The following is a 26,909-nucleotide window of genomic DNA, read 5'->3' as shown; positions in this document are numbered from 1 at the left end:
CGAAACTTCCTCGGCTGCCTCCTTGCGCGTTTCTGGGCGGGGTTTCCAAGGTTGATGCCGGAGCGTCACCTGTCGAGATTGAGACCCTCGAGCCAGATGTACTTGCCCTAGGGAGGCGAAGAAAGCCTCCAGAGTCGATGATGAAGTGAACGCCTCCGAAAGTCGCGGTCATGCCGTCGTGCGATTCTGCAGAGATCGAGTGCGGTGGCTCGAGATGTGGTACGAACTCAAAGGATCCGCAGCGGATCGGGTCTTTTGGATCTGGTGGCGTGGGTGACTCGAGTACGAACGCCGCAGATGTGACTGGTATTGCCGATGACCTGCCTTGTGCCGACAGGGTTCCCACAGACGGCGCCAATTGTCGAGGGTACTCCTCGGCAATGCCCTCCGATTGGGGCTTAGGGTTGATGGAATCCTGCAAGCTGACACGAGACATCGGTTCACAGACAAGCGGGGAGAGCGATTTTCCCACAGACGGCGCCAATTGTCGAGGGTACTCCTCGGCAATGCCCTCCGATTGGGGCTTAGGGTTGATGGAATCCTGCAAGCTGACACGAGACATCGGTTCACAGACAAGCGGGGAGAGCGATTTACCCAGGTTCGGGGCCCTCGATGAGGTAAAACCCTTACGTCCTGCCTGTCTGTTCTTGATTATGAAGATATTGGGTTACAATGGGGTGCCGAATAGTTCGGCTGAGATCTCGTCAAGATGACTAAGTGCTAAGGTGACCTAGTTCTAAGCTTTTGGTGGCTAAGATTGCTAAGATTGATTGTATCCTTCGGCAGCCCCTCTCCTGGCCTTTATATAGGAGGCCAGGTCTCAAGAGGTCTAACCGAGTACGACTAGGTTTACAATAATTTTAGATCTAATCTTTCCTTGTTCGGCCGCCTCTTTGTTTTGCTTGCCAAGGAATCTTCTGGTGCACCACCCGGTTGGACCGCCTCCAAGGGCCTTCATGGGCCTCCAGCTAGTCAATACAGGATAGGGAAACATCGGTTACCCGAAGGGTAATGCCCACGTCAAAGTGGAAACAGCATAGTGAGAATATGAAAAGGGAAGTTACCTCTGGTGGCGGGTGATCGGCATCAAGAGGAGTGTTAGAAGATATCAATGGGATCGAGTCTTCTTGAATAAAGAAAGTAAGGCGACGGACTTCATCAAGCAACTCCTTTTCTGACAGTTCGGCAGCATTAATCCTGGTTTCATCCTTCGGACCCGAATACAACCACATCGGACGAACTCTGGCCATGACTGGTTGGACTCGACGTTTCAGGAACACCGCTGCCACCTCTGTGCCTACCAAAGTTTGGCCATCGGCCTCTTTGATTCGAAGAAATTTGGCAAATAGTTCGTCGGCTGTTGCCCTTTCATCGGGAGAGAGAATGTTCTTCCAGGAATCCTTAGGCTTGGCTTCGAGGATGTCGGCAAAGCGAGGAAGCTGGGACTCGGTTGACAAGGAATCCTTGACATAAAACCATTTCAGTCTCCATCCTTGCACAGATTCTCTCATTGGGAAATTGAAATAATTAACCTCCGAACGAGCCACAAACCCCACTCCTCCGGTGACAAAGGATCCATTACTACTGCTGTACCTCTTTACATAAAAGATCTTTTTCCACAATGCAAAATGAGGTTCGATGCACAAAAACGCCTCGCAGAGGGTAATGAACACAGCAACGTGAAGGATTGAGTTAGGAGTGAGTTGCCACAGTTGGATTTCGTAAGTCCGCAGAAGATGAAGAAGGAATTCATGAGCAGGAAGCGAGAGACCCCGATATAGGAACGACAGGAACATCACGGTAAAGCCAGCAGGGGGATTGGGCCGAGAAATCGCACCTGGAAAAATCACATTCCCCTCGTCGGAGGAGATTAATCCCAGGCTTCGGGATCTTTTCTCGTCGCGCTTGGTGATGGTTGACGCTATCCAATCCCCAGGTTTGGCTATTGAGCCTTGCGGCGCTGGCGGCACCGGAGCTGGGGGAGGAGCGTCCGGAGCGCTCCCCTTCGGAAGATTCGAGGAGGATTTGGCGGCGGCGCTTCCGCTGGTAGAACTGGCGGTGGCGGAAAGGTTCTTCTTCTTCACCATTGCGAGATCTGGGGAAGATCGGAAAAGCGGTGGTGGCGGCGCAGCAGTTGTGAAGAAAGGAAGAAGAAGAAGGGCCAGGAGACGCTACGGCAAGTGTGGAGAAGATCAGGGATTTTCGCCCTTTGGAGATTTTAAGAGAGGGAGAACTTGAGGGCTGTGTGGGCACGTGTCATTGCTGCCAGTTCTTTAAGTGGACCTTTACCATTAAAGATTGCAGAAATCGAGGAGGCGCCTCGGTAACTGTGCGAGAAGGGCGGATGTTGCTTAAAAACAGGGCCAGACAGAGAAAGAATAGGCCCAGTGGGTCGCGTCCTGTCAGTCAAAATCAAGATTTTAGTGAAGCATCATCGATGACGTCACGAGGAACGATCAAAGCATTCGAAGGAATAAAAAGGTATCGGATGGTGAACTTGAGTCTATGCACAGATTGCAAAGCATCTGCACTTAGACTCGGGGGCTACTCCCGTCGGGAGCGCTGGACGCGCACCCGACAGAATGAGGACTCGAAGAAAAAAGGCCTTGAAGGAATAGATAATTGTTCGACTCGAGTCTGCACCCGGTTGCAAGCACCCGTGCCCAGACTCGGGGGCTACTCCCATCGGGAGCGCCGGACGCGCACCCGACAGAACTTTTTTGCACTCCAGGATCATGCCCGGGGACTTGATTCTGTGTAGGGTAACGTTGTTTTGCCATCGGCAGTTAACTAGCAAAAGTTGGGCACGTTACTCATTATCCCTTGCATGAGGAAAATATATCGGATGGCCTACGAAGATTTGCAGAAAAACTTCGGCAGAGCAAAATGTTCGAGTGGTACAACATGAGTCTACGCACGGATTGCAAGCATCCGTACCTAGACTCGGGGGCTACTCCCATCGGGAGCGCTGACGCGCACCCGACAGAAGAAGATGATGCAGATTCAAGAAGAACAAGAACAATCAAGGAGAAGAACATTAGCTGGAGGCCCATGAAGGCACTTGGAGGCAAGGCGGCCCAACCGGGTGGTGCACCAGAAGATTCCTTGGCAAGCAAAACACAGAGGCGGCCGAACAAGGAAAGATTAGATCTAAAATTATTGTAAACCTAGTCGTACTCGGTTAGGCCTCTTGAGACCTGGCCTCCTATATAAAGGCCAGGAGAGGGGATGCCGAGGGACATAATCAATCTTAGCAATCTTAGCCACCAAAAGCTTAGAGCTAGGTCACCTTAGCACTTAGCCATCTCGACGAGATCTCAGCCGAACTATTCGGCACCCCATTGTAACCCATTATCATCATAATCAAGAACAGACAGGCAGGACGTAAGGGTTTTACCTCATCGAGGGCCCCGAACCTGGGTAAATCGCTCTCCCCGCTTGTCTGTGAACCGATGTCTCGTGTCAGCTTGCAGGATTCCATCAACCCTAAGCCCCTATCGGAGGGCATTGCCGAGGAGCACCCGGTTTCGTAACATCATACGGGACTTGGATCTGTCCTTTATGTCAATGGATTCAAGAGAAAATATAGTACCCAAAACATCCGAGGTTGGCCTTGTTGCAGTCCAAACTTACTTGATAGCTACACAGCCAGCAGCCAACGATCCACTGGCAGCTCTGCACCGTTCAAATTTAGCACGCCTTGGCATCATTGAAGGTGCGCTTGTAGGCCAAGATGCACCACGTCCCAACATATCACCACGCCGTTGCAACAGCCCGAGATAAGAAGGGGTGGCTCACAAAGCCAGTTCGCCACACCAAGGAAACAACAATAGAGACGAAGACACAAGGCACGACATTACTCAACGCCAATTCGATAGATCTCGAAGCGAGCGCGAGGAACGCATCGAGGATGAGGATGATGGTGAGTTGCGTGGAGCAATTTTTTTACCCAGACGGTTCGCAAAACGCTCGTGCCAAAAGAATTCAAGCTGCCTCATGATCGGCAGAAGTTTGATGGACTTCAAAAACCCGAGTCATGGTCTGTAGATTATCTGCAAACCATCAAGATACTAGGGGGAAACAAGGCCACAGCCATGCAAACCTTACAGTTGTACCTTAGTGGATCCGCTAGATCTTGGCTTAAGAAGCTACTCGATATTTCCATCAACAGCTGGGGTGACCTAGCAGACTAGTTCATCAAAACTTCAGTTCCACTTACAAATGCCATGCATCAATCGAGGAAGTAAGAGTGTGTGTGTGTGTGTGTGAAACCCAGTGAGCCAATGCGCGAGTACATACAACTGGAACATCATAAAAAAACTCAGCTGAAAATGTCTCTGACGAGAGACCAATCGATGCCTTCACCAACGGGTTGCGCCGCAAAGATTTAATAGAAGAGTTGGGTCGGACCAACCTGAAAAAAATTGCACAGCTGATGGAGCTCGCCAACAGGTGGGCGGATGGCGAAGATGCCTTCCAGAACAAGAGGGCAATATCTCCCGAAGAGGATCAGTGCAGGTGAAATGATGATTGTAGGAGAAAATACAATGAGTACGGAGGACCAAGTAAAGTAGCTACGGGTTTCTCAAACACTTAGACTCGCAAGGATGAATACCATAGTGGTGGATATGGTGGTGGCAGTCGAGACGCACACGATACTACCAAGTCAACATATTAGCCTAGACCCCTGCGCGATTTCGATCAAACACCAGATGAAATCCTCAATGGGACATGCAGTATGAATTATAACTTCGACTCGGAAGGAAGGAGGAGATCCAACCACACAATGAAACATTGCCACACATTCTTGAAACTAGGGTGAAAACGTTTCGCTGTCGCCCCGCGTCGTTCCCCAGGGCGACGCCTGGGCGAACCCTAGCGCCGCCAGCCGCCGCCTCCCCTCCGTACCCCTCCCTCCGCCGCTGCCGTCGGTGCTGGCCACGGTGGCGGCGGTCCCCGGCGCCAAAGGGAGTCGGGGGGTGGTCGTGGTGTCGATCTGTTGTGGCGGCTGGGGCGGCTGCTGCGGGGAGGCGAGCACGGCATCAGGGGCGGCGATCCCCTGGTGTGCGGCGGCAGCTGCCCCTTCCATGGCTTCCCGACGATGGGGGGTGGTGGTGGCTGCGGGTCTGGTTCCCACACAGATTCGTCGTCGGTTCTCCTGACGGCGCGAGGAGGGGGCAGCGACTTTGCGAGGTGTGGATGGTGTGGTACCGGCGTCCAAGACCGCGTGGCGTGGCAGGCCCGATCTTTGATCTGGGTCGCGTGGGTCTCGGATGGTGCGTTCACCGATTCCTCCTTCGTTTTCGCTGGCTAGCAGATGACGGTGAGGGGGCCTGTTCATCTGTTTCGTAGTTTGAAGGTGGTGGTCCTAGGGTTTCTCTTGCGCGAAGATGGAGACCTCCTGAGGCCTGCTCTCCTTGATCTAGCCGGAGTGTTGAGTTCCGGAAGGCGCCGCTGGCGAATGTAACAGTGTTTTTTTTGCCTGGAGTTTGCTGGATCGGGTGGTATTCGGTCGTGCGCACCCATGTTTTTATTCCAGCCGTTTGGTTCTGGAGGGAGCGGCGCGAAGCTCTGTTCTGTGTTGACACCAAGTGACATTTTGGTCCATGGTGAAGTCAGAAGAAGAGAATATCATGAAGGCCGGATCGGAGGTCTAGCTAATGGGGAATTAAGTCTCCGCGTTGTTGAGGGACTTGCTTGGTGTTCCGGGCTTCGCAGCAGTGGTATGCAAGTGGGGGCGGCAACACAGGTGAAGTTCATAGTCCTACCTTTCAGGGTGAAAATCCAAGGTCTGGCCTTAACTGGTTGTGCCTGACAATGACCTTGTTGGAGGCATTGTTTTGAGAGCGGGGACTATCTTCAGGGTGAAAACCTAAGATCTTTGATCGGGCGACGACGGCGCTAATGCACTGTTTCCTTCTTGGAGGCGTCGCTTTTGGAGAGTCTGTATTTCAGGTGTTGTCTTGGTGGTGGATGTATTGCTGTTGCTAGGCCTAGAATGTTGTAGCGGGACTTTTGTTTCTTAGTTTTCTTTTTCTTTTTTTTAGCTGTGTGCATCCGTACTGCTGTTGCGTTGTTGCAGAGGCTGGGTGTAATTGGTATCTTATGATATTAATATATTCCCTTTATCGAAAAAGTCAGCGCGAAGCAAGCCGAAGCTTTAAGGCAGGGGTTCGCCGGCACAACTAGAACCTTGGCAGCTTCAAGTGTATTCATTCGAGCTTTGACACGTTCATCTTCAACTATGGAATTGAATTGAATTGAATGCCTGGTAAGAAATTATATAATTGGTATTCAACATTTTTATGCAAAGAAAGGTAGTGGTTCGGGCCTCAAATACATTGCATATCATTGCTCGCCCCGTCAATACGATCAAGCAAATAATTTTCCCGATGTTCTACTTGCCTGAACTTCGACAAAGCATCAGTAACAAAGTCGTTTGCCGCTGAAAGTTCAGCTTGTAATTCTTTGATATGGACAGCTTGCTTGGCATACAAAGAAGGTTTAATGCGATGTTCTTCGGCATCAGAAGTTCTGGGTGAGTTGGGCTCTTGGTATGGTGCTTCTTGATTCAAGGGATTTTCAATTGAAATCAGGATAAGGGACTTAGCAAGATTGGTCTGAAAAGAATCGATATGAAGCAATATTTAAGGAACAATAAGGAAACATGCATCAATATTTCATATATTACACAAAAGGGAAAGGCGTCTTGACAATACATGGCAGGTTCATTACAAAACGAGAAGGAAAATCCTAAAAAGCAAACAAGAGGCATAGCTACTGCACCTCGAGAGGAGTAGTGCTAGAAGATGGAGCCGCGCCTGAAGAATCCTTGGGTGGAGCGCTCGTCGGATGCACCAGGGGAATCACTTGCTTGGAGAATGATTTTGACTTCTTCAAGAAAGACACCAAGGGCTTCGGCTCGCCAGCAGCATCACTGGGCAAGGATGAGCTAACCATATCCCAGTCGACGACTTCATGTGCCATCACCATAGCCATTGCAACTTCCACTCCGGACTTTGTGGCTGCCCGACGGTAGTCAAGAGCTGGATCTTGCGGAGCGTTGAAGACATCTGTGAGGGCGAGGAGATTTTTGGTTTCTTCCTGCTTGAAGAAGTTCCCAAATAGCCACTTGAAGGCTCAGTGTGCTCGAACCAATGCATTGCGAACCCGCGCGATGTTGGTCTCCAGGAGAGGATCTTGTAGATGATCATCGAGCATCTCATACGAGTCCCCCACTTTTTCTGCTACAACACATCAAATAGGAAAGTTAAGGAGAAAGAACAAGGCGAAAAAATTCGAGTGAAATAGCAATTTGTGCAGGCTTAAACTTACTGACGAAGGAGGTGTTGAGAGTGTCAAGTCTTCAGCATATGTACGCTTCGTAAGATGCCATGTGGGACTTCACCTCTTCCAGCTTTCCTTCCTCGGTGGTGATCTTGGCACGAGCCTCCTCGAGTGCCCCCTATGCAATTTTGAGCTTGGCCTCCAGGTCATCTGCATGTTTGTGAGTTTTCTTCAGGGAGGCTGCAAAGAATTATTCTAGTTAAGCAACATAATAAATATGACGGGATAGATGAGCTAAGTTCCAGGACAATTACCTTTCAGGTTGGCAGATTCATCTCAAAACCCAACACATCAGGTGGCCATGTCCATGTACTCGCGCACTCGCCCACAGACTCATGAAATTTTGACAAGTAGGAAAAGTCAGCAAAAATTACATCGTCCAGAGAAGGAGCGGGCGGATTCTCAATGATTTCAATGCCTTTGTTGGCATTGTCCTTCCGGAGCTTCTTCTTCGGATGCACTCGGGGTCTCTCAGCAACAGGCGTCGACTTTGGTGATTCCACGATCTCTTCTTGAGGAATCACAATCTTAGTGGGTGCTTTGACAAAAGCGGACAAAGACGTGCTGGAATCATCAGATGGATCTTTTAGGGTCTCCCCTTCATCCCTATGGGGATAATTATAAGTGAAACAAAAAAAGCACATGTGATAAAATTTGACTTCGGCAAGCAAAATATTTAGGAGCTGAGGATATCAGTCAAGTCGAACAGATTCATGGGTGCATGCGAAGAAGAAGGAACGGCTGAAATTGTTGGCGTTGCAAGCTTTGGCTTGGGAGTGTTCGAAGAGCTTGAGTCTTCATCATCATCGTCGGATCGCTTCCTCTTCCCCGCGGACTTTTTGTCCTTTGAATGGGAAGAGGAAAGTGAAGTCGCCGAACGGGAAGATTCGGATCCAGCATCCGCGTTCGTCCCATCGATTTCTTCCTCCACAGAACCTTTGGGTGTGTCACCCTCAGTCTCCACGGAAGCATGGGATACTTTGCCTTCCTCCGGAAATGGAGGCAGGCAGGTGAGGAAAACATGGTCCTGCATACAACAACATTTTAGCAGTGATAAGGAGGAAAAATGAAAAGTTAGACGAAGCAAAATTTGAAGCGAATTGAAACTTACAGAGTGAGGAGGATTTTCTTTGTCGAAAGGAGCAAATCGACAAGAAGAAGGGATGGTGTCTTCGATGGTGAGCTTGGTTAACTGGCGAACTGGCGAACATTTTTCTCGAGCTCTGCACTAGTCAGATCTTCAGAGACCCTCGTTGGATCCTTGGGTCCAGAGAAATTCCACATGGAAGAGGATCAAGCTTGAAGAGGTTGAACTTGAAGTCGAAGAAAGAGAGCCATGAATTGCAGATCCGACAACTCTTTTCCCTTGGTGGATTGAAGGGAATGCATTTGGTCCACCAAAGGGTGTGTCTCTTTCATTTCAGCATCAGTAAGGCTTGATCCCATGACTTCAGCTTTTTGACCTTTCTGGATGCATCAAAAGGAGCCAATCCAAATTCATGTGGCTCGATCTTCTCGTCCTTGAAATAAAACCATTTGTAGCACCAGTTTTGGATGTATTCGGCCATATTGAAATCGAAACAGGGGCGAACACAAATAATCGCCCCGCCAACATTATGGATGGCAGTACTCGATGAGTTTCAGCAAACCGAAAACAATCGCCTCTATAAAGCCCGCAGGTGATAAAGCAGGCGATATGGACAATGGAATTAGGCGTGAGCTGTGCAGCTGCACGCCATAGACAAGTAGAAGACCGCGAAGAAACTCGTGGGCAGAAAGGGAAATACCATGAAGCATGAAGTGGAAGAACATTACCCGCCAGCCTTCGTCGAGGCAAGATTCCACTTTGTCGCCGGTGAGCTTGGCCTCCATCTTGGCGGAGAGAAGCCCGTACTTATGAAGCTTGTTTAAATCGCTTTTGGTGCACTTGGATCTGCCCCATGCAGACACCTGCGCCTTCTTTCCGGCGGCTTCACCAGCAGTGCGCATGGCCTTTGCTTTCTTGCCCATAGGGATGGAAGAAGAGCTTGGTCACAGGCGAGGGAGGAAGAAGAAGAGCAAAAGGAGCAAGAACTTGGAGCTCTGGATCGGAGAGGAGATGCAGTGGAAGAAGAATAACTTGGTGGCGGCACAGGAGAATGAAAAAGTATCGCGGTCCTGCTTTTATCCTACGCATCGCCAAACGAGAACCGTCTGGTGCAGCGAGCTTATTCCCGTGACATTCATCTACTGTGACCACGTGGCGAGCAGTAGGCAAACCACCCTGCCCATTTACTGCATGACGCGAGATTTAAAGAAATTATCGCATGCCGCACCACCGGTCTCCTCGGTTCCCATGCGGTCGTGCGGTCAAATATCTTATCGTGAGCGACGTTGCATGTCCGTCGCACTCTGCTGCTGGCCCACATCTGACATGTAAAATCAACCTTGTCAGAACAACTGCGACATGTCACCATTGTGATCATTGGCGTCATGGGTGGTGGAAGAAAGATTCTTCGGATGCATAACCATTGAACTCGATGAAAGTAGAGTTGAACCCGACAAATTCAGGGATGGAGTAGATGAATTATAAAGAAACTGGAGCCTACGATCAGATGCAACCACCCAACCATAGTCTGGCGGGCTACTCTTATCGGGAGCGTTGGTCGCGCACCCGTTAGAAATGGTTAATTTTTCTTTAAAAAGGTAAACGTTTAATGTAAGTATTTCTAGTTACTAATTATTCGAGTTGCAGGGATATTCGAGTGTATACAGATTTTTTGGATCCTATCCTTGACTTCAAGTACCCAAACACAGCCTCGAAGGCAACTCCCATTGGGAACATTGGTCGCACACCAAAAGGAAATGAAGATGTACACAAAAGGATTGTGGAAAATTTCGAGTCCATGATCGCGGATAAAGTCTAGAATCATAGACTTATCAATTACTCCCGTCTTGAGCGTTCAAGGCACACCTGAAGAATTGAAATTTGGGTAAAAAGACAACCCGACTTCTTCGGCAAATGCAGCAGCCAAACAAGGCAATCGATATAAAACTTATATTTTCAGACCGCGTCCGCCGCGATAAAATATCTGAATTTTGTGTTCGCAAAGAACATGAAGGTAAGATCCCAAGATCCACCATGTGAGGCCTAGCACTCGCACAAGAATGCGCTCTGCTAGAAGAATATCCATATCGACAATATGATGAAAAATCTCGACGGACGCGTTAGGTCCCCTTAAAACATTAAGCTGGAATTCAGAATTCGATAAGACCTCAGTGGCCCAAACTGAATTACTCCAGTATACCAAATTAGAGTACGAGACTTGAGTTTTAAGTAGGTTTATGTGATTTTTGTCCAAAAGCATTTAACTGGTTCCTGATCCATCAGAAGCCCCAGACTCATTTACCAAAATCCCCAAGGCAAAAAACGCTACTCGAATATTCGGGTTCATTTATAAAGAAGGAAGTCATGATCTGGATATTCGACCCGAGTCTACTTGAATCGGAGCAGCAGTTACTAGCCTAGCTTACGACGAAACATATAAAAGTAATAATGTTATCCTTTCTAGTACAACGAAAGCAGACTAACATGTTCAGTTACTTCCAAACTACCATAAACTACTACATAATAGTAGACACTTACTTTTGTAACAAAGAATGAGCTAACTATAAATTATAATGGCAACAACTATAGAGTAGAGAATACAAATCAACATGCTCAATTACTTAAATTAGCCATAAACTAAATAATAGCATTATTTTATTATCATAGCTAGTAATGAGCCATATAGGAATTATAATCTGAACTTTGTTGTGCATGAAATGCTAACCAACATGTGGAGAGACTTAAAACTCGTAACAAACAACTCATAGATGGTATTTAATGGCGTAGCTTGGGATGGACTAGATACAAAATATAATTGTCGTCGTGGTGAACAAACAGATGCCATAGGATGGCTTAAGTTGGGGCCGAATGGACGCTAGAGGATTCGGGGGAGGGTTTGTGATTAAATGGGATGAACTTCCGGATGGTTTCCTCAAGAACCTAGCCAAGGCTAGAGGTTGAAGAAGAAAGACACAAGGAAGAACTCGCTCTAGATCATCTTCTTTACTGATCTCCACAGGTTACAAGTTTCTCAGTACATGTGTTCGTCGCCCGTGAAGGGGGCTGCCCCCTCTCCTTATATAGGGGAGAGGGTGGCTTACAGGGCAAAAAACCCTAATGGCATCTTTGACTAGACAAACTACTTTACAAAGTTACTTTAATCATAGATGACACCGGGGTCTTCTTTAATCAGGGAGGCCGACGCCCTCCGGCTTCTTTCTTCGTCATCCTCCTCTTTATCGTCAGCCCTTCGTTTAAAGCTACTTTGCTTAGCTCATCTTTGTCTTCTAGCTCCAGAGAGGATCTTTGACCAGTCCTGCCGACTTGCTCTTCTTTCCGGTATCCCGGTATCTTCTTTACCCGGTTCTGGCATACCCCTCTTGGGGATACCGGCTTAGCTTTACTTAGCCAAACTCTTATCTTCGTGCTCCGGTATAAACATTAAACCGGTATCTTGATGGCCTAAACCATCCGGTTTGGCATGCCTTTGGCATACCGGGGGTGATCCCCCCAACATTAGTCCCCGAAGCTGGTATAGTCTGGCGGATTCTATCCAACAGACCATGCCAGGTTCTCACGTCTTTAGATACCGGTTTAATCCATCCGGCACTTATCTTAGATCCGGCATCTTTGCCCGGACTCACGTCTTCCCTCTTGCAAGGCATTTTCCGGTATCTTATCCTCCGGCATCTTAGTCATTAAACACCTCCTCGGCGAAGTCGAGAATATCTCGGGTCCCGTGCCTGTCAGAGACATGCGCACTGTGACTGACGCGCCAGTGTCAGAGGTCACTTCCCTTCGGCTTCTGCGCCAGCATTTATGGCGCCACACCGGATCCTCGCGGCCGTTCCGGATCCGTGTGGCCTTCCTGTGACATGTTGTTTTCTGCACGTGTATTTGCGCGCCACGTGGCGGCCCCCAAGGTGAACCGCCGCGGCCCGACGGTTTTCGGCCCACTCTCCCCTCTCTCTATATAAAGACGGGGCAGTTCCTCTTCGTCTTCTTCTTCGCACTTGCCCCCATTTCTAGTGCAGTTCGAGCCCTTCGCCCCTTGCTTCCTCTTCGCCGCCGGTCGCCGCCAGAGTGCTGTTTCTGTCGGTGCCAGGACGTCGCTCTCACCGCGCCGAAGCTCTTCACCGCACGGAGTTCTTGCCGCGTTCCTTCCTCGCCACAGATTCAAGCTTTCTCCAACGGACATCGCCCCTCTCCGTCACCGGCCTTCGTCGACGGCCAAGAGCTCGCCGTTCCTCCGGCGGACTTCTCCCTGAACGCCTCCGCTGCCTCAGGTTAGGCTCGATACGCCTCTACCTCTTTTCCTCTTGCTTTCCAGATCTTGGGGCGGTAGAGTATTTATCCCCTCTTTATTTTGCTTTTTCTCTTACTCGTAGATCTTCGCGCGAGGGTCTTTTTGGGGGAAACTGTTTTACGGTAGATTCCAGCGTCTTCCAGATCTACATGTCTGGCGAAGAATCTCTTCTCGCTTCCTCTTCCAGTAGTCAAGGGAGTAGGACTTCCGACGGGCTAACCGAAGATCTTGCCCGGATGGAAGCTGAATCCAGCAAAGACCAAGAGGTCGGTACGCCTAGCCGGGCCCCCGGAAAGGATCTTTCCGGTATCACACGCGGAGCCTGGAGAGGTTCCGACGTGACTCAACATGAGATCGACTGGCTTTACCGGTCCAGGAGAATACCAGATGGAGTCTCCTGCCGGCTTCCAGGTTATGAGATCGAACCGGTGCTTGAACCCGGTGAAGTCGTTGTTTTCCTTGCTCACTTTGAGCGTGGCTTCGGCCTTCCTGCCTCCGACTTCTTCCGCCAATTCCTCGACTTTTATCGACTCCAGCCTCACCACCTTCCCGGCAACGCCGTTTTTTATCTTTCTTGTTTTGTGGCCTTCATGGAAGGCTACATCGGCATCCGTCCCGCTCGCGAGACGTTTGCCCGCTTCTTTTCTCTCCGGATCAACTCGGTCCAGGGCAAGGACATTCCCAAGCCCAAACCCCCCGTACAATGCGGGTCTTGTATCATCGGCTCCCGCCAAGGGAGCCCCTTTTTTAAGTTCAACGGCCTCGAGTCTTGCCGGTTGTGGCAGACGACGTTCTTCTACGTGAAGAACAAGAGCGCCACTGACCTCATCAATCTGCCGCCCTTCAATCCGGTGCCGCCCGCCAAGGTCAACTGGAACTACAACCCTGGTACGGATCACATAGAGACGAACCGGGTGGTACGCTTCATGTTGAAGCTGATGAAGGATACCAACATTTGCTCCGATGATATTATCCGCACCTTCATCTGCCGCCGGGTGCTTCCCCTTAAGCGCCGCGCTCACAAGATAAACGAGATGTACGGCCCTGGTGATCCCACCAAGATCACCGGCCTGCCCTTGAGCAAGGCGGATGTGGTCCTGAAGGCTAATCAAATATGCCAAACGGACATGCCGGATGACTGGGAGTGGGGCCTCCGGCCCCTCAGTTCCACTAACCCTCCGACCCAAGAAGTAAGAAATCACGCAACTCGGGTCGGTTTACCGGTAACTTTTATACTGTGACTAACCCCTTTTTTCTTTTGTTTTCAGGCCAGGGACCGCTTCCCCCGTATTGACTCAGATCAGCGAGGCCCTTGCCGGAAGCGGCCTTTGGACAAGGTTGATCCAGATCCCTTCGTCCCTTGGTACGACCTCAAGATGGGTCGGCTTCCCACTCAGCGCCCTGGTAACTGTCAACACCCGGATTTTTAAGTCCAGATGCCTATTATGCCATTCCTCGCAATCCCAGGAATATTGTTTTTGCGAGACATAATAGATTGATATCACAACACATCATTCATTACAACACATAATCGCCTTACAAATAAAGGATCACATGATCCAGTCTCATTACAATAATAGAAGTTCTATTTATTCATTACATAACACATAGCGGAAGCGAAAGTAGCGTAGTAGTAGTCCATCTATTCCACAGGCAACTGTTGACGTCAGGAGTGATCCTAGTTGTCGTAGACGTCCTGCGGTCCTTCTTCCGGGTTCTGGTACTCGTCTTCATAGTCTGGCCATTTGAATAGCCAGGGACACAGCCATGAGTACTTTAAAGTACTCGCAAACTAATACTAAGGTAAACACTATCAACTATAGTAAGGGGGTTCTAAGCTCTAGTTTCATTTGCATAAAGCCAGTTTTATTTCATAAACACTTTAGTAATAAAAATCTTCATTTGCTCAACTAACTCCAGTGGGAACATTAGTGTCATTCCCACAACTCAGTTGTGATTCAAAGTCAAAGTCACCTTTCAATTCAAATCACAAGTCACCATTCATATTTTTAGAAAAGTTCTGATGACGGAACAGTATGGCCTTTCCAACTGTCCATAATCATGACGCGGCTATTCGAATAGGTTTAACTCTGCAGAGGGTGTACACTTGTGCCACAACAATTGCAATAGTCCGTCGGGGTAATCGCCCCGATTTATCGTACGCAGTACGCGAACTACCAATCCTAACCTTTCATTTACATATTCTAGTATAGGCACCTCTCCCCATGAGCTTGGCCTCCCGGTGAAAACCGCAGTCAACCCGGGAACTGCACAGGGCTTGGGCCGGACATTCACCTCAATTCATGTCATTTCACATCACTTCACCAATACGGAGGCAGCCCTCGGCATAACCCCTATGACGCTTGTTCAGAGGGAACCCATACTAAAATACATAAGTTTCCAGCTAAGCCTTACCCAGATTCAGGTATTGTGGGGGTACTTGTAAAATTGGAATGGTATCGCATCCGAACCCAACCATCAGTGTTTTAGTAAACTTCACCAAGTCATTCACCAGTCATATTCACCTTCAAAATCTCTCAATAGAATGACTCATCATTCCAAGGTTTTCAAAGCCATTTCAATTCACAAGTTCCCAACTAGAGTAGTCACTTTTAATATTGAGCACTAGCAACTAGTCATGAGGGGTGCTAAGTATCTTGGAGCTTGCTAGGCTAAGTGTGATTCTCTTGTACTACTCTATAATTCAACCAAGTGAATCATAAACCAAAAAGTAACTTTGATAAATAAAATCAATTAAAGCTTGTAAAGTAAAAACTTGGGATAGGTTCATAAAGTAAAATGTAATGGTGCCTTGCTCTTGTAGAGCTTTGCACAAGGGAACCTTGCAAGAGTGTTAGCTTGCCTTGATTGGTGAGGTGATCAAAGTTTTCTTGCTCTTCCTCTTGGTAGAAGACCTCTTCCTCTTGATAGTCTCCGGTACTAGCGTCTATAAACGAATACGAGGATACAATCACCAAACAACACTTAAGTAATCTTAATTAGCCTTATTGGCTCACACACAAAGGATCTAGCATCACTACTTAACATCTATTCTCGAATTATACTAGGGTTTCTTTATTTAACATTAGGAAAAATAATTTCCTCTCATTGAAAATTGGAAGTAGGGTTTATCTTTGGTTTGGAGAAATAATTTCCTCTCATTGTATTCTTCTAAAGATTTAATTTCTTTTATGAGTAATATATGACCTAGGTTGACCAAAGTCAACCTCTTCATACTTATCATTTGAGGAAAAAGATTTAAATGGGGTTCCATACCTCATGCAATTTAATACTAACATGATAGTGATTTAATGCCACCAAATAATTCAATATGAGATTATTAGACCATGGTCACTACCTCATGTTGAATTACTTGAGAACAAGATTTAAATGGGAGGAATACCTCTCATATGATTTAACACATAGTTGTAACTAATTTAGTAAAAACTATTATTGAGGTGATGCAATACTCTCAAATAACCAGGGATGATCCCATGTTGACCAAGGTCAACACTTCACACTTAGTATTTGAGAAAAGGGATTTAAATGAGATTCATCATCTCATGTGATTTAAATAATCATGGCAAAGGTAAATACTATTTAGATTTAAAAATCTACAAGTGGGCAAGTATGAGCCTAAGCATTTAAAGGTCAACACATTACTTCATATCACTTGTGAGAATGATTTAAATGAGGTGCTACACCTCATTGGTTTAAAATCTAAAATTTGGATATATTTTAAATGGGCTAGTATTGACTACATAGCCAATATTTTGATTCTAGCCCATGATCATGTACAGAACACCTATCATCTTTTTACATAGTAAATTAGGGTTTGTTAAAAGTGAATTATTGCAATTGGATTCACTTCAAAATTCAAAGTGGTTGATTTTTAAGATTTATTTGAATACTGAAAAGTCTCTGTTTTGTTAATTTTGCTATTCAAATTCTACACAAGGTATGAGTTTGAATCCAGTGGGGTTGGTTAGAGAAATTTATAAGCTTTCCAGAACATTTTGATTTGCTAAATTTGGATTTGTAGAATTTGAACTATTCAAATTTGAAGTGGGCAGCAGTATTGGATTTGAACCAAAAGAATTAAATTGAATTTGAATTCTGGGCTTTAGGCGGGAAAGTAAACGGGCTAAACAGACTAAACAGACTGGGCCGGCCCACTAGTGCTGACCACGCCGCGGGCCGCCTGACATGGGGTCCCACGCGTCAGTGGCCTTTAACTACCGAATCGGTACCTGCGAATGAGGGCCGTCGGATCAGGTGGACGATCGACGGTCGAGCGTTGTCGTCGTCGACGGGGGAGGAGAGCCTGCTGCGCCGGCGAGGTAGGGGGTCGGAGGGCGCGCTAGGTCGCCGGCGGTCGAGGGAGGGGGTCGAGGCGTCGTTGGCGAGGGTGAATAGGCGCCTGGTACAGTGGCAGAGCTCGGGGCGGCGTGGATCAACGGATTGATCTGCGGCGGGCTTGCGGGTCTCCGGCGAGAAATTGGAGCTCACTGTGGAGTAATCCGTGGGGAGAAGCGGTGGAGGAAGTCGAGGAGAGGTAGGGGAGCAGATGGTGTGAAGGAAGAAGGGGCGGAGGAGCGCTATTTATAGAAGGGTGAGAAGGCCGGCGGGTGCTGAGAGGGGTCGCTCATGGCGCGGCCGCTCCGGCGTGCGAAAGGTCGGGGCGAGGGCAGCATCTTGTAGGCGACGTCTAGGCGAGGCTTTGGGCGTAGCTGGAGCGTCCAGGGGACGACGGGATTGCTCGGGCGCTTCTGCGACGAGGACGGTACTGGGCGGCCGGGTTGTGATCATGGCGGCGTCGATAGGGAGTGCGCGAGCTAGCGAGCATGTCCAGTAGGTAGCTGGTGCCGAGGGCCGTGCGCGTGCAAAGGGAGAGAGGGATAGGAGGACTAGGGCGACGGGTCGACGTCGGGCTCTGGCGCGTCCAGAGACTTGCCAGGGCGTGCTCACCGCGTGCCTGGCACGTTTTCTGGCGTGTCTGGGCACGCGCGTTCCGGCCAGTAGCGTGGTCGAGCGTCGCTGGGGCGTGTACCGTCGATGTACTGGAGGGGTATAGATGCTCAGGGACAAAGAGAGGCGCCAAGATGGTGGCCAGAGAGAGAGTGAATGAGGGTGGCCGGCATGGGTACGGCATGGATGAATTGGTGATTATGGCCTCACTTTAACCAGAGCAAATGAGTTGAGTTCGATGCAGAGGAAGTACCAAGGTGTGATGATCATCAAACTAAAGTGGTGGAGGCTAAAAACCAGTGTGTAAAAGGGTGTATGTCCAAATCAAATTGTTGCCTGCAAGGTGTTCGATGATATGGCCGCATGAAGAAAATGTTGGAATTTTGGAATTATTTTTGGTGGAGCTCAAACATATAAATAATGTGAAGGATTGGTGGTGGTGGTGGTGGATTTGGTTAAGTTTTGTGAGATTTCAAAATTGGTATCATCTTCTCTTTAATTTAAAGTCCTCTCTTGTCAATCATATTCTGGTCAACCTGGTCAACTTCAGTAGAGATGGTCAACATGAAAGTTGTTGACCTTGACTTGGTCTTGGATGACATGGTCATAGTTGACCAAGTTTGGTTTAGGAAGATTCAAATGCAGGGGGGTAAAATAGGGAAGATTTTATAAATGGGTCATATGACCATTATCACATGTATGTGAGTTTTGAATTTTCCTTTGATTTGATTCTTGTTTCTTTGATGCAAATGTGTTTGTTTATCATATATAAGTATTCTACAAGCAAGAGATCAAGCAATGGTGGCCTTGGTTGAAGATTTGCAAATTGGGCTAAGTGTATGGGAGTGAAATTTGGGGATTTTCTCACTATGTAATTTCTCTTCATTTGAATTGACTTTGGTTGACTCTAATGTGATTCCTATTGGTTTAGAAACATTTTCAAACCATTGAATCCATTTCAAAAGGTCTTGGTCAAAGTTTTGCAAAAATGGCCATAACACATAAGAGGGGATGTGTCACTTTTTATTATTTTTGTAAAGTGTTGATCTTGCTTCACTTGGACATGGGTTAGGGTCAATTTAGGGTTATATGAAGTTTATAAATGGTTGCACACCATTTGGTCAAGGTTTAAAGTCATAGGGCAAGAATTGGGTATTATGGCTATGTGTCACATATGCCTCTATGCATATGTTGCATTTCATTTTAAATTTGACCTGGCTTGACCCAATTGGTGTTGTTGAGTGTTGAAATGGTATATGGAAGTGATCCAACCATTCACAACAAGTCCTAGGTTCAATATTCTTAGTTTCCCAAATCTGCTATTTTACTCTCATATGCCTCTATGGCATTTTTAGTTTCTTTTTATTTTCTTTGGAAACCACTTGGATTAGGTTTGATAAGTACTAGGTAAAGTGTGTGAAGGTTTTACAAACCTCTAAACAAAGTGGAAAGTTCTAGGGTAAAGATTTATAAAAGTAGCCATAGGCACATATGCCTCTTTCTTATTTAATTTCCTTTTTATTTCATTTTATTTGGTTGGTGATCTTCACTTGATCACTTTAGGGTTTTAGGGTTTAGCACATAAGCATACTAACACTCATCATGGCAAAACACAAGATTTAAACAAGATCTATATGTATCCTACTTAATTAATAAAAGTTTTTGTTGGTTCCAAAATTTGGAACTAGTGAAATTCATTTGTTTTATTTTGAAAATTCTTGGGATGTTACAAACCCTCCCCCCTTAAACAAATCTCGTCCCGAGATTTTAAGAAAAGTTAGGTTCTTAAGAGAGATTTAGCATTTTATTAACAGGAAGACATACTTGGCATGGTCTGGGGTGCTTCCTGAGCTTCAGTGGCAGTCATGTGGTAGAGACGGCCGTTGTTGTTGTTCTGGTTCCTTCTTCCGGCAAAGCGGCGCTGTTGCTGAGCAGGTGCTGCGGTATTGGCGGCAATCCTGGCAAGCTTTTTGGGGCACTCATTGGAGAAGTGACCCACAACTCCACACTCATAGCAGTTGACGGTGGACTTGCCTTTGGGAATGACGGGGGTAGCATTGCTTCCAGTCCTTGGGGCAGTATTTGTGTTGTTGTTGTTTCCATGGTTGTTGCTGTTGTTGGGGTGGTTGTTGTTGTTGTGGTTGTTGTTGTTGTTGTTGTTGCCTCCGGTCTTCGAGGGTCCTCCGTTGTTGTTGGTGTAGTTGGGGCGATAACTCTGAGCAGGGGGCTTGTTGTATCTTGGGTTGAATCCTCCAGAGGAGTTATTGCGGTACTTCTGGGTATGGTGGGGTCCATTCTGGTTCATCATTCTGCGCTTGCGGTTCTCATTGGCTTGATGTAGCTTTCCTTCCATCTGTATGGCTGAGTCTACGAGGGCTTCTAAGTCAGCGAACGGAATGTTCACTAACACAGTCTGCATCTCGTCGTGCAGTCCGTTCAGGAATCTTTCCTTTCTCTTCTCATTGGTGTCGGTCTCATCCGGGGCGTACCTTGACAGAGTGAGAAACCTGTCGCGGTATTCCACCACGGACATTCTTCCTTGCTTGAGTTCACGGAACTCGTCTCTCATCTTCTTGATCAGTCCTTGGGGCACATGGTATTTGCTGAACTTTAGCTTGAAGTCTTCCCATGTCATCATCTGTCCCGCATTCATTGCACGGGCACTTGTCCACCAGGCTCTGGCAGGTCCTGACAGGTAGTGGGTGGCGAACAGTACTTTTTCTGCGGCTTCAACTCCCGCAACTTCGAGGTTGTTCTCCATGGTCTGGAGCCAGTCATCAGCATCGAGGGGCTCTTCAGTCTTGTTGAACATCGGAGGGTTGGTGTGCTGAAAGTTCTTCAGCTTCGATCCAGGGTGATCGTGGTTTCCATGGCCTTGATTGTTCTGAGCTATCTGTTGCAGTGCGGTAATGTTGGCTTGGCGTTCAGCTCTCTCGACTTCTCGGTCTGCCATCATTGTCTGCAGCAGTTGCATCATGGCATCTTGGGTGGCGTTGCGGGTTGGTGGGGCCATCTAAACATTGATGTAGATGATAAGATAAGAGGGAAATTTCTATGGTTTGTTTTGTTAAGTTTAAAAAGTTCATAATATTAAAAAAAACTTGAGTAGTGTTGCGGGGGTAAAACCAACAACACTTTTTCATTCATACCAAGCATCACATATTACAAATCTAACACACAGTTGGTTTGAAGAACCATTCATCGCTCTACGGTACAAGGGGGATCCTGATACAACTCACACCTACTTAAGTGCTGGGGTGATACCATTCTTCCGGGTGGATTCTTCGTCTTCACGGGTGATGTGCTTGGCGAGAGGCGAGGGCGTTGTCCAAATCCCTGCGAGTTTTGTACTGCCTGAAGTCCTGAGGTGCTTCATAGGGGTTCATCTTGGGTTGTGGTGGGGGCATGGTCATCGGTCTTCCCATGGAGTCATGTCTTGGGTAGTAGATGAAACGAGTGCTCTTGATCTTGTCCTCATTTTGTCCACACAGACGGAACATTGCTTCTTGCATAGCTTTGTCTAGTCCTTCCTTCCAAGTGCTTCCCGTTACAGAAAACCAGATGGTTTCCCATACCGGGGCATCAAGCTTCCTTCGTAGATCAGTAGAAACGTCCCACCGAGGTGGTTCTCCTAACTGAGCCTTGAGGGGTATTCCGAAGAACTCGGGATACGGGTGTCCCAGATATTCAACCAGTTGCTTCAAATCCTTTTCGAACTTTAGGTCGCCTCCGTGACCAAGCTGATAGAACTCCCATTGGTACTCCATCTGTGAGCAAGGAGTAAGTTAAAGAAGTGTGTCAAAATTTTAGGTAATAGTATAAGAAGAATAGAGCATAACTATCTTATTTGAAAAGAGATCTCAATGATAAGAGGGAGAATAAGTTTTCTTAAATAGTCATTTCATTTGTTTTGAAACTAAGATTTTTAGACGTCCATTCTAACTAGGGTCTCCTAAGGTCAACAATGGCTCTGATACCAACTTGTCAACACCCGGATTTTTAAGTCCAGATGCCTATTATGCCATTCCTCGCAATCCCAGGAATATTGTTTTTGCGAGACATAATAGATTGATATCACAACACATCATTCATTACAACACATAATCGCCTTACAAATAAAGGATCACATGATCCAGTCTCATTACAATAATAGAAGTTCTATTTATTCATTACATAACACATAGCGGAAGCGAAAGTAGCGTAGTAGTAGTCCATCTATTCCACAGGCAACTGTTGACGTCAGGAGTGATCCTAGTTGTCGTAGACGTCCTGCGGTCCTTCTTCCGGGTTCTGGTACTCGTCTTCATAGTCTGGCCATTTGAATAGCCAGGGACACAGCCATGAGTACTTTAAAGTACTCGCAAACTAATACTAAGGTAAACACTATCAACTATAGTAAGGGGGTTCTAAGCTCTAGTTTCATTTGCATAAAGCCAGTTTTATTTCATAAACACTTTAGTAATAAAAATCTTCATTTGCTCAACTAACTCCAGTGGGAACATTAGTGTCATTCCCACAACTCAGTTGTGATTCAAAGTCAAAGTCACCTTTCAATTCAAATCACAAGTCACCATTCATATTTTTAGAAAAGTTCTGATGACGGAACAGTATGGCCTTTCCAACTGTCCATAACCGCGGACGCGGCTATTCGAATAGGTTTAACTCTGCAGAGGGTGTACACTTGTGCCACAACAATTGCAATAGTCCGTCAGGGGTAACTGGCCCTGATTTATCGTACGCAGTACGCGAACTACCAATCCTAACCTTTCATTTACATATTCTAGTATAGGCACCTCTCCCCATGAGCTTGGCCTCCCGGTGAAAACCGCAGTCAACCCGGGAACTGCACAGGGCTTGGGCCGGACATTCACCTCAATTCACGTCATTTCACATCACTTCACCAGTACGGAGGCAGCCCTCGGCATAACCCCTATGACGCTTGTTCAGAGGGAACCCATACTAAAATACATAAGTTTCCAGCTAAGCCTTACCCAGATTCAGGTATTGTGGGGGTACTTGTAAAATTGGAATGGTATCGCATCCGAACCCAACCATCAGTGTTTTAGTAAACTTCACCAAGTCATTCACCAGTCATATTCACCTTCAAAATCTCTCAATAGAATGACTCATCATTCCAAGGTTTTCAAAGCCATTTCAATTCACAAGTTCCCAACTAGAGTAGTCACTTTTAATATTGAGCACTAGCAACTAGTCATAAGGGGTGCTAAGTATCTTGGAGCTTGCTAGGCTAAGTGTGATTCTCTTGTACTACTCTATAATTCAACCAAGTGAATCATAAACCAAAAAGTAACTTTGATAAATAAAATCAATTAAAGCTTGTAAAGTAAAAACTTGGGATAGGTTCATAAAGTAAAATGTAATGGTGCCTTGCTCTTGTAGAGCTTTGCACAAGGGAACCTTGCAAGAGTGTTAGCTTGCCTTGATTGGTGAGGTGATCAAAGTTTTCTTGCTCTTCCTCTTGGTAGAAGACCTCTTCCTCTTGATAGTCTCCGGTACTAGCGTCTATAAACGAATACGAGGATACAATCACCAAACAACACTTAAGTAATCTTAATTAGCCTTATTGGCTCACACACAAAGGATCTAGCATCACTACTTAACATCTATTCTCGAATTATACTAGGGTTTCTTTATTTAACATTAGGAAAAATAATTTCCTCTCATTGAAAATTGGAAGTAGGGTTTATCTTTGGTTTGGAGAAATAATTTCCTCTCATTGTATTCTTCTAAAGATTTAATTTCTTTTATGAGTAATATATGACCTAGGTTGACCAAAGTCAACCTCTTCATACTTATCATTTGAGGAAAAAGATTTAAATGGGGTTCCATACCTCATGCAATTTAATACTAACATGATAGTGATTTAATGCCACCAAATAATTCAATATGAGATTATTAGACCATGGTCACTACCTCATGTTGAATTACTTGAGAACAAGATTTAAATGGGAGGAATACCTCTCATATGATTTAACACATAGTTGTAACTAATTTAGTAAAAACTATTATTGAGGTGATGCAATACTCTCAAATAACCAGGGATGATCCCATGTTGACCAAGGTCAACACTTCACACTTAGTATTTGAGAAAAGGGATTTAAATGAGATTCATCATCTCATGTGATTTAAATAATCATGGCAAAGGTAAATACTATTTAGATTTAAAAATCTACAAGTGGGCAAGTATGAGCCTAAGCATTTAAAGGTCAACACATTACTTCATATCACTTGTGAGAATGATTTAAATGAGGTGCTACACCTCATTGGTTTAAAATCTAAAATTTGGATATATTTTAAATGGGCTAGTATTGACTACATAGCCAATATTTTGATTCTAGCCCATGATCATGTACAGAACACCTATCATCTTTTTACATAGTAAATTAGGGTTTGTTAAAAGTGAATTATTGCAATTGGATTCACTTCAAAATTCAAAGTGGTTGATTTTTAAGATTTATTTGAATACTGAAAAGTCTCTGTTTTGTTAATTTTGCTATTCAAATTCTACACAAGGTATGAGTTTGAATCCAGTGGGGTTGGTTAGAGAAATTTATAAGCTTTCCAGAACATTTTGATTTGCTAAATTTGGATTTGTAGAATTTGAACTATTCAAATTTGAAGTGGGCAGCAGTATTGGATTTGAACCAAAAGAATTAAATTGAATTTGAATTCTGGGCTTTAGGCGGGAAAGTAAACGGGCTAAACAGACTAAACAGACTGGGCCGGCCCACTAGTGCTGACCACGCCGCGGGCCGCCTGACATGGGGTCCCACGCGTCAGTGGCCTTTAACTACCGAATCGGTACCTGCGAATGAGGGCCGTCGGATCAGGTGGACGATCGACGGTCGAGCGTTGTCGTCGTCGACGGGGGAGGAGAGCCTGCTGCGCCGGCGAGTTAGGGGGTCGGAGGGCGCGCTAGGTCACCGGCGGTCGAGGGAGGGGGTCGAGGCGTCGTTGGCGAGGGTGAATAGGCGCCTGGTACAGTGGCGGAGCTCGGGGCGGCGTGGATCAACGGATTGATCTGCGGCGGGCTTGCGGGTCTCCGGCGAGAAATTGGAGCTCACTGTGGAGTAATCCGTGGGGAGAAGCGGTGGAGGAAGTCGAGGAGAGGTAGGGGAGCAGATGGTGTGAAGGAAGAAGGGGCGGAGGAGCGCTATTTATAGAAGGGTGAGGAGGCCGGCGGGTGCTGAGAGGGGTCGCTCATGGCGCGGCCGCTCCGGCGTGCGAAAGGTCGGGGCGAGGGCAGCATCTTGTAGGCGACGTCTAGGCGAGGCTTTGGGCGTAGCTGGAGCGTCCAGGGGACGACGGGATTGCTCGGGCGCTTCTGCGACGAGGACGGTACTGGGCGGCCGGGTTGTGATCATGGCGGCGTCGATAGGGCGTGCGCGAGCTAGCGAGCATGTCCAGTAGGTAGCTTGTGCCGAGGGCCGTGCGCGTGCAAAGGGAGAGAGGGATAGGAGGACTAGGGCGACGGGTCGACGTCGGGCTCTGGCGCGTCCAGAGACTTGCCAGGGCGTGCTCACCGCGTGCCTGGCACGTTTTCTGGCGTGTCTGGGCACGCGCGTTCCGGCCAGTAGCGTGGTCGAGCGTCGCTGGGGCGTGTACCGTCGATGTACTGGAGGGGTATAGATGCTCAGGGACAAAGAGAGGCGCCAAGATGGTGGCCAGAGAGAGAGTGAATGAGGGTGGCCGGCATGGGTACGGCATGGATGAATTGGTGATTATGGCCTCACTTTAACCAGAGCAAATGAGTTGGGTTCGATGCAGAGGAAGTACCAAGGTGTGATGATCATCAAACTAAAGTGGTGGAGGCTAAAAACCAGTGTGTAAAAGGGTGTATGTCCAAATCAAATTGTTGCCTGCAAGGTGTTCGATGATATGGCCGCATGAAGAAAATGTTGGAATTTTGGAATTATTTTTGGTGGAGCTCTAACATATAAATAATGTGAAGGATTGGTGGTGGTGGTGGATTTGGTTAAGTTTTGTGAGATTTCAAAATTGGTATCATCTTCTCTTTAATTTAAAGTCCTCTCTTGTCAATCATATTCTAGTCAACCTGGTCAACTTCAGCAGAGATGGTCAACATGAAAGTTGTTGACCTTGACTTGGTCTTGGATGATATGGTCATAGTTGACCAAGTTTGGTTTAGGAAGATTCAAATGCAGGGGGGTAAAGTAGGGAAGATTTTATAAATGGGTCATATGACCATTATCACATGTATGTGAGTTTTGAATTTTCCTTTGATTTGATTCTTGTTTCTTTGATGCAAATGTGTTTGTTTATCATATATAAGTATTCTACAAGCAAGAGATCAAGCAATGGTGGCCTTGGTTGAAGATTTGCAAATTGGGCTAAGTGTATGGGAGTGAAATTTGGGGATTTTCTCACTATGTAATTTCTCTTCATTTGAATTGACTTTGGTTGACTCTAATGTGATTCCTATTGGTTTAGAAACATTTTCAAACCATTGAATCCATTTCAAAAGGTCTTGGTCAAAGTTTTGCAAAAATGGCCATAACACATAAGAGGGGATGTGTCACTTTTTATTATTTTTGTAAAGTGTTGATCTTGCTTCACTTGGACATGGGTTAGGGTCAATTTAGGGTTATATGAAGTTTATAAATGGTTGCACACCATTTGGTCAAGGTTTAAAGTCATAGGGCAAGAATTGGGTATTATGGCTATGTGTCACATATGCCTCTATGCATATGTTGCATTTCATTTTAAATTTGACCTGGCTTGACCCAATTGGTGTTGTTGAGTGTTGAAATGGTATATGGAAGTGATCCAACCATTCACAACAAGTCCTAGGGTCAATATTCTTAGTTTCCCAAATCTGCTATTTTACTCTCATATGCCTCTATGGCATTTTTAGTTTCTTTTTATTTTCTTTGGAAACCACTTGGATTAGGTTTGATAAGTACTAGGTAAAGTGTGTGAAGGTTTTCCAAACCTCTAAACAAAGTGGAAAGTTCTAGGGTAAAGATTTATAAAAGTAGCCATAGGCACATATGCCTCTTTCTTATTTAATTTCCTTTTTATTTCATTTTATTTGGTTGGTGATCTTCACTTGATCACTTTAGGGTTTTAGGGTTTAGCACATAAGCATACTAACACTCATCATGGCAAAACACAAGATTTAAACAAGATCTATATGTATCCTACTTAATTAATAAAAGT

General features: G+C 46.4%; 1 long non-coding RNA gene across 4 annotated transcripts; it reads right to left on the bottom strand.

Moving 5' to 3' along the window:
- Positions 1 to 6,317: 6,317 nt before the first annotated feature.
- LOC127314886 (uncharacterized) lies at positions 6,318 to 9,471 on the bottom strand. 4 transcript variants are annotated; one of them, XR_011748666.1, is made up of 5 exons: positions 8,459 to 9,471; positions 7,602 to 8,374; positions 7,336 to 7,527; positions 6,787 to 7,247; positions 6,318 to 6,620 (listed from the first exon to the last, which is right to left on the bottom strand). It is a non-coding gene; the product is annotated as an uncharacterized lncRNA (long non-coding RNA). The 4 variants fall into 4 exon arrangements; XR_011748665.1 differs by lacking the exon at positions 6,318 to 6,620 and having other exon boundaries at positions 6,659 to 7,247; positions 8,459 to 8,867; positions 9,163 to 9,471; XR_011748663.1 differs by lacking the exon at positions 6,318 to 6,620 and having other exon boundaries at positions 6,659 to 7,247.
- Between the last annotated feature and the right edge of the window lie 17,438 nt (positions 9,472 to 26,909).

Source organism: Lolium perenne, chromosome 7 (assembly GCF_019359855.2).
Source record: "Lolium perenne isolate Kyuss_39 chromosome 7, Kyuss_2.0, whole genome shotgun sequence".
Classification (NCBI taxonomy): Eukaryota; Viridiplantae; Streptophyta; class Magnoliopsida; order Poales; family Poaceae; genus Lolium; species Lolium perenne.
This window is presented reverse-complemented; position numbering and strand designations above follow the sequence as displayed.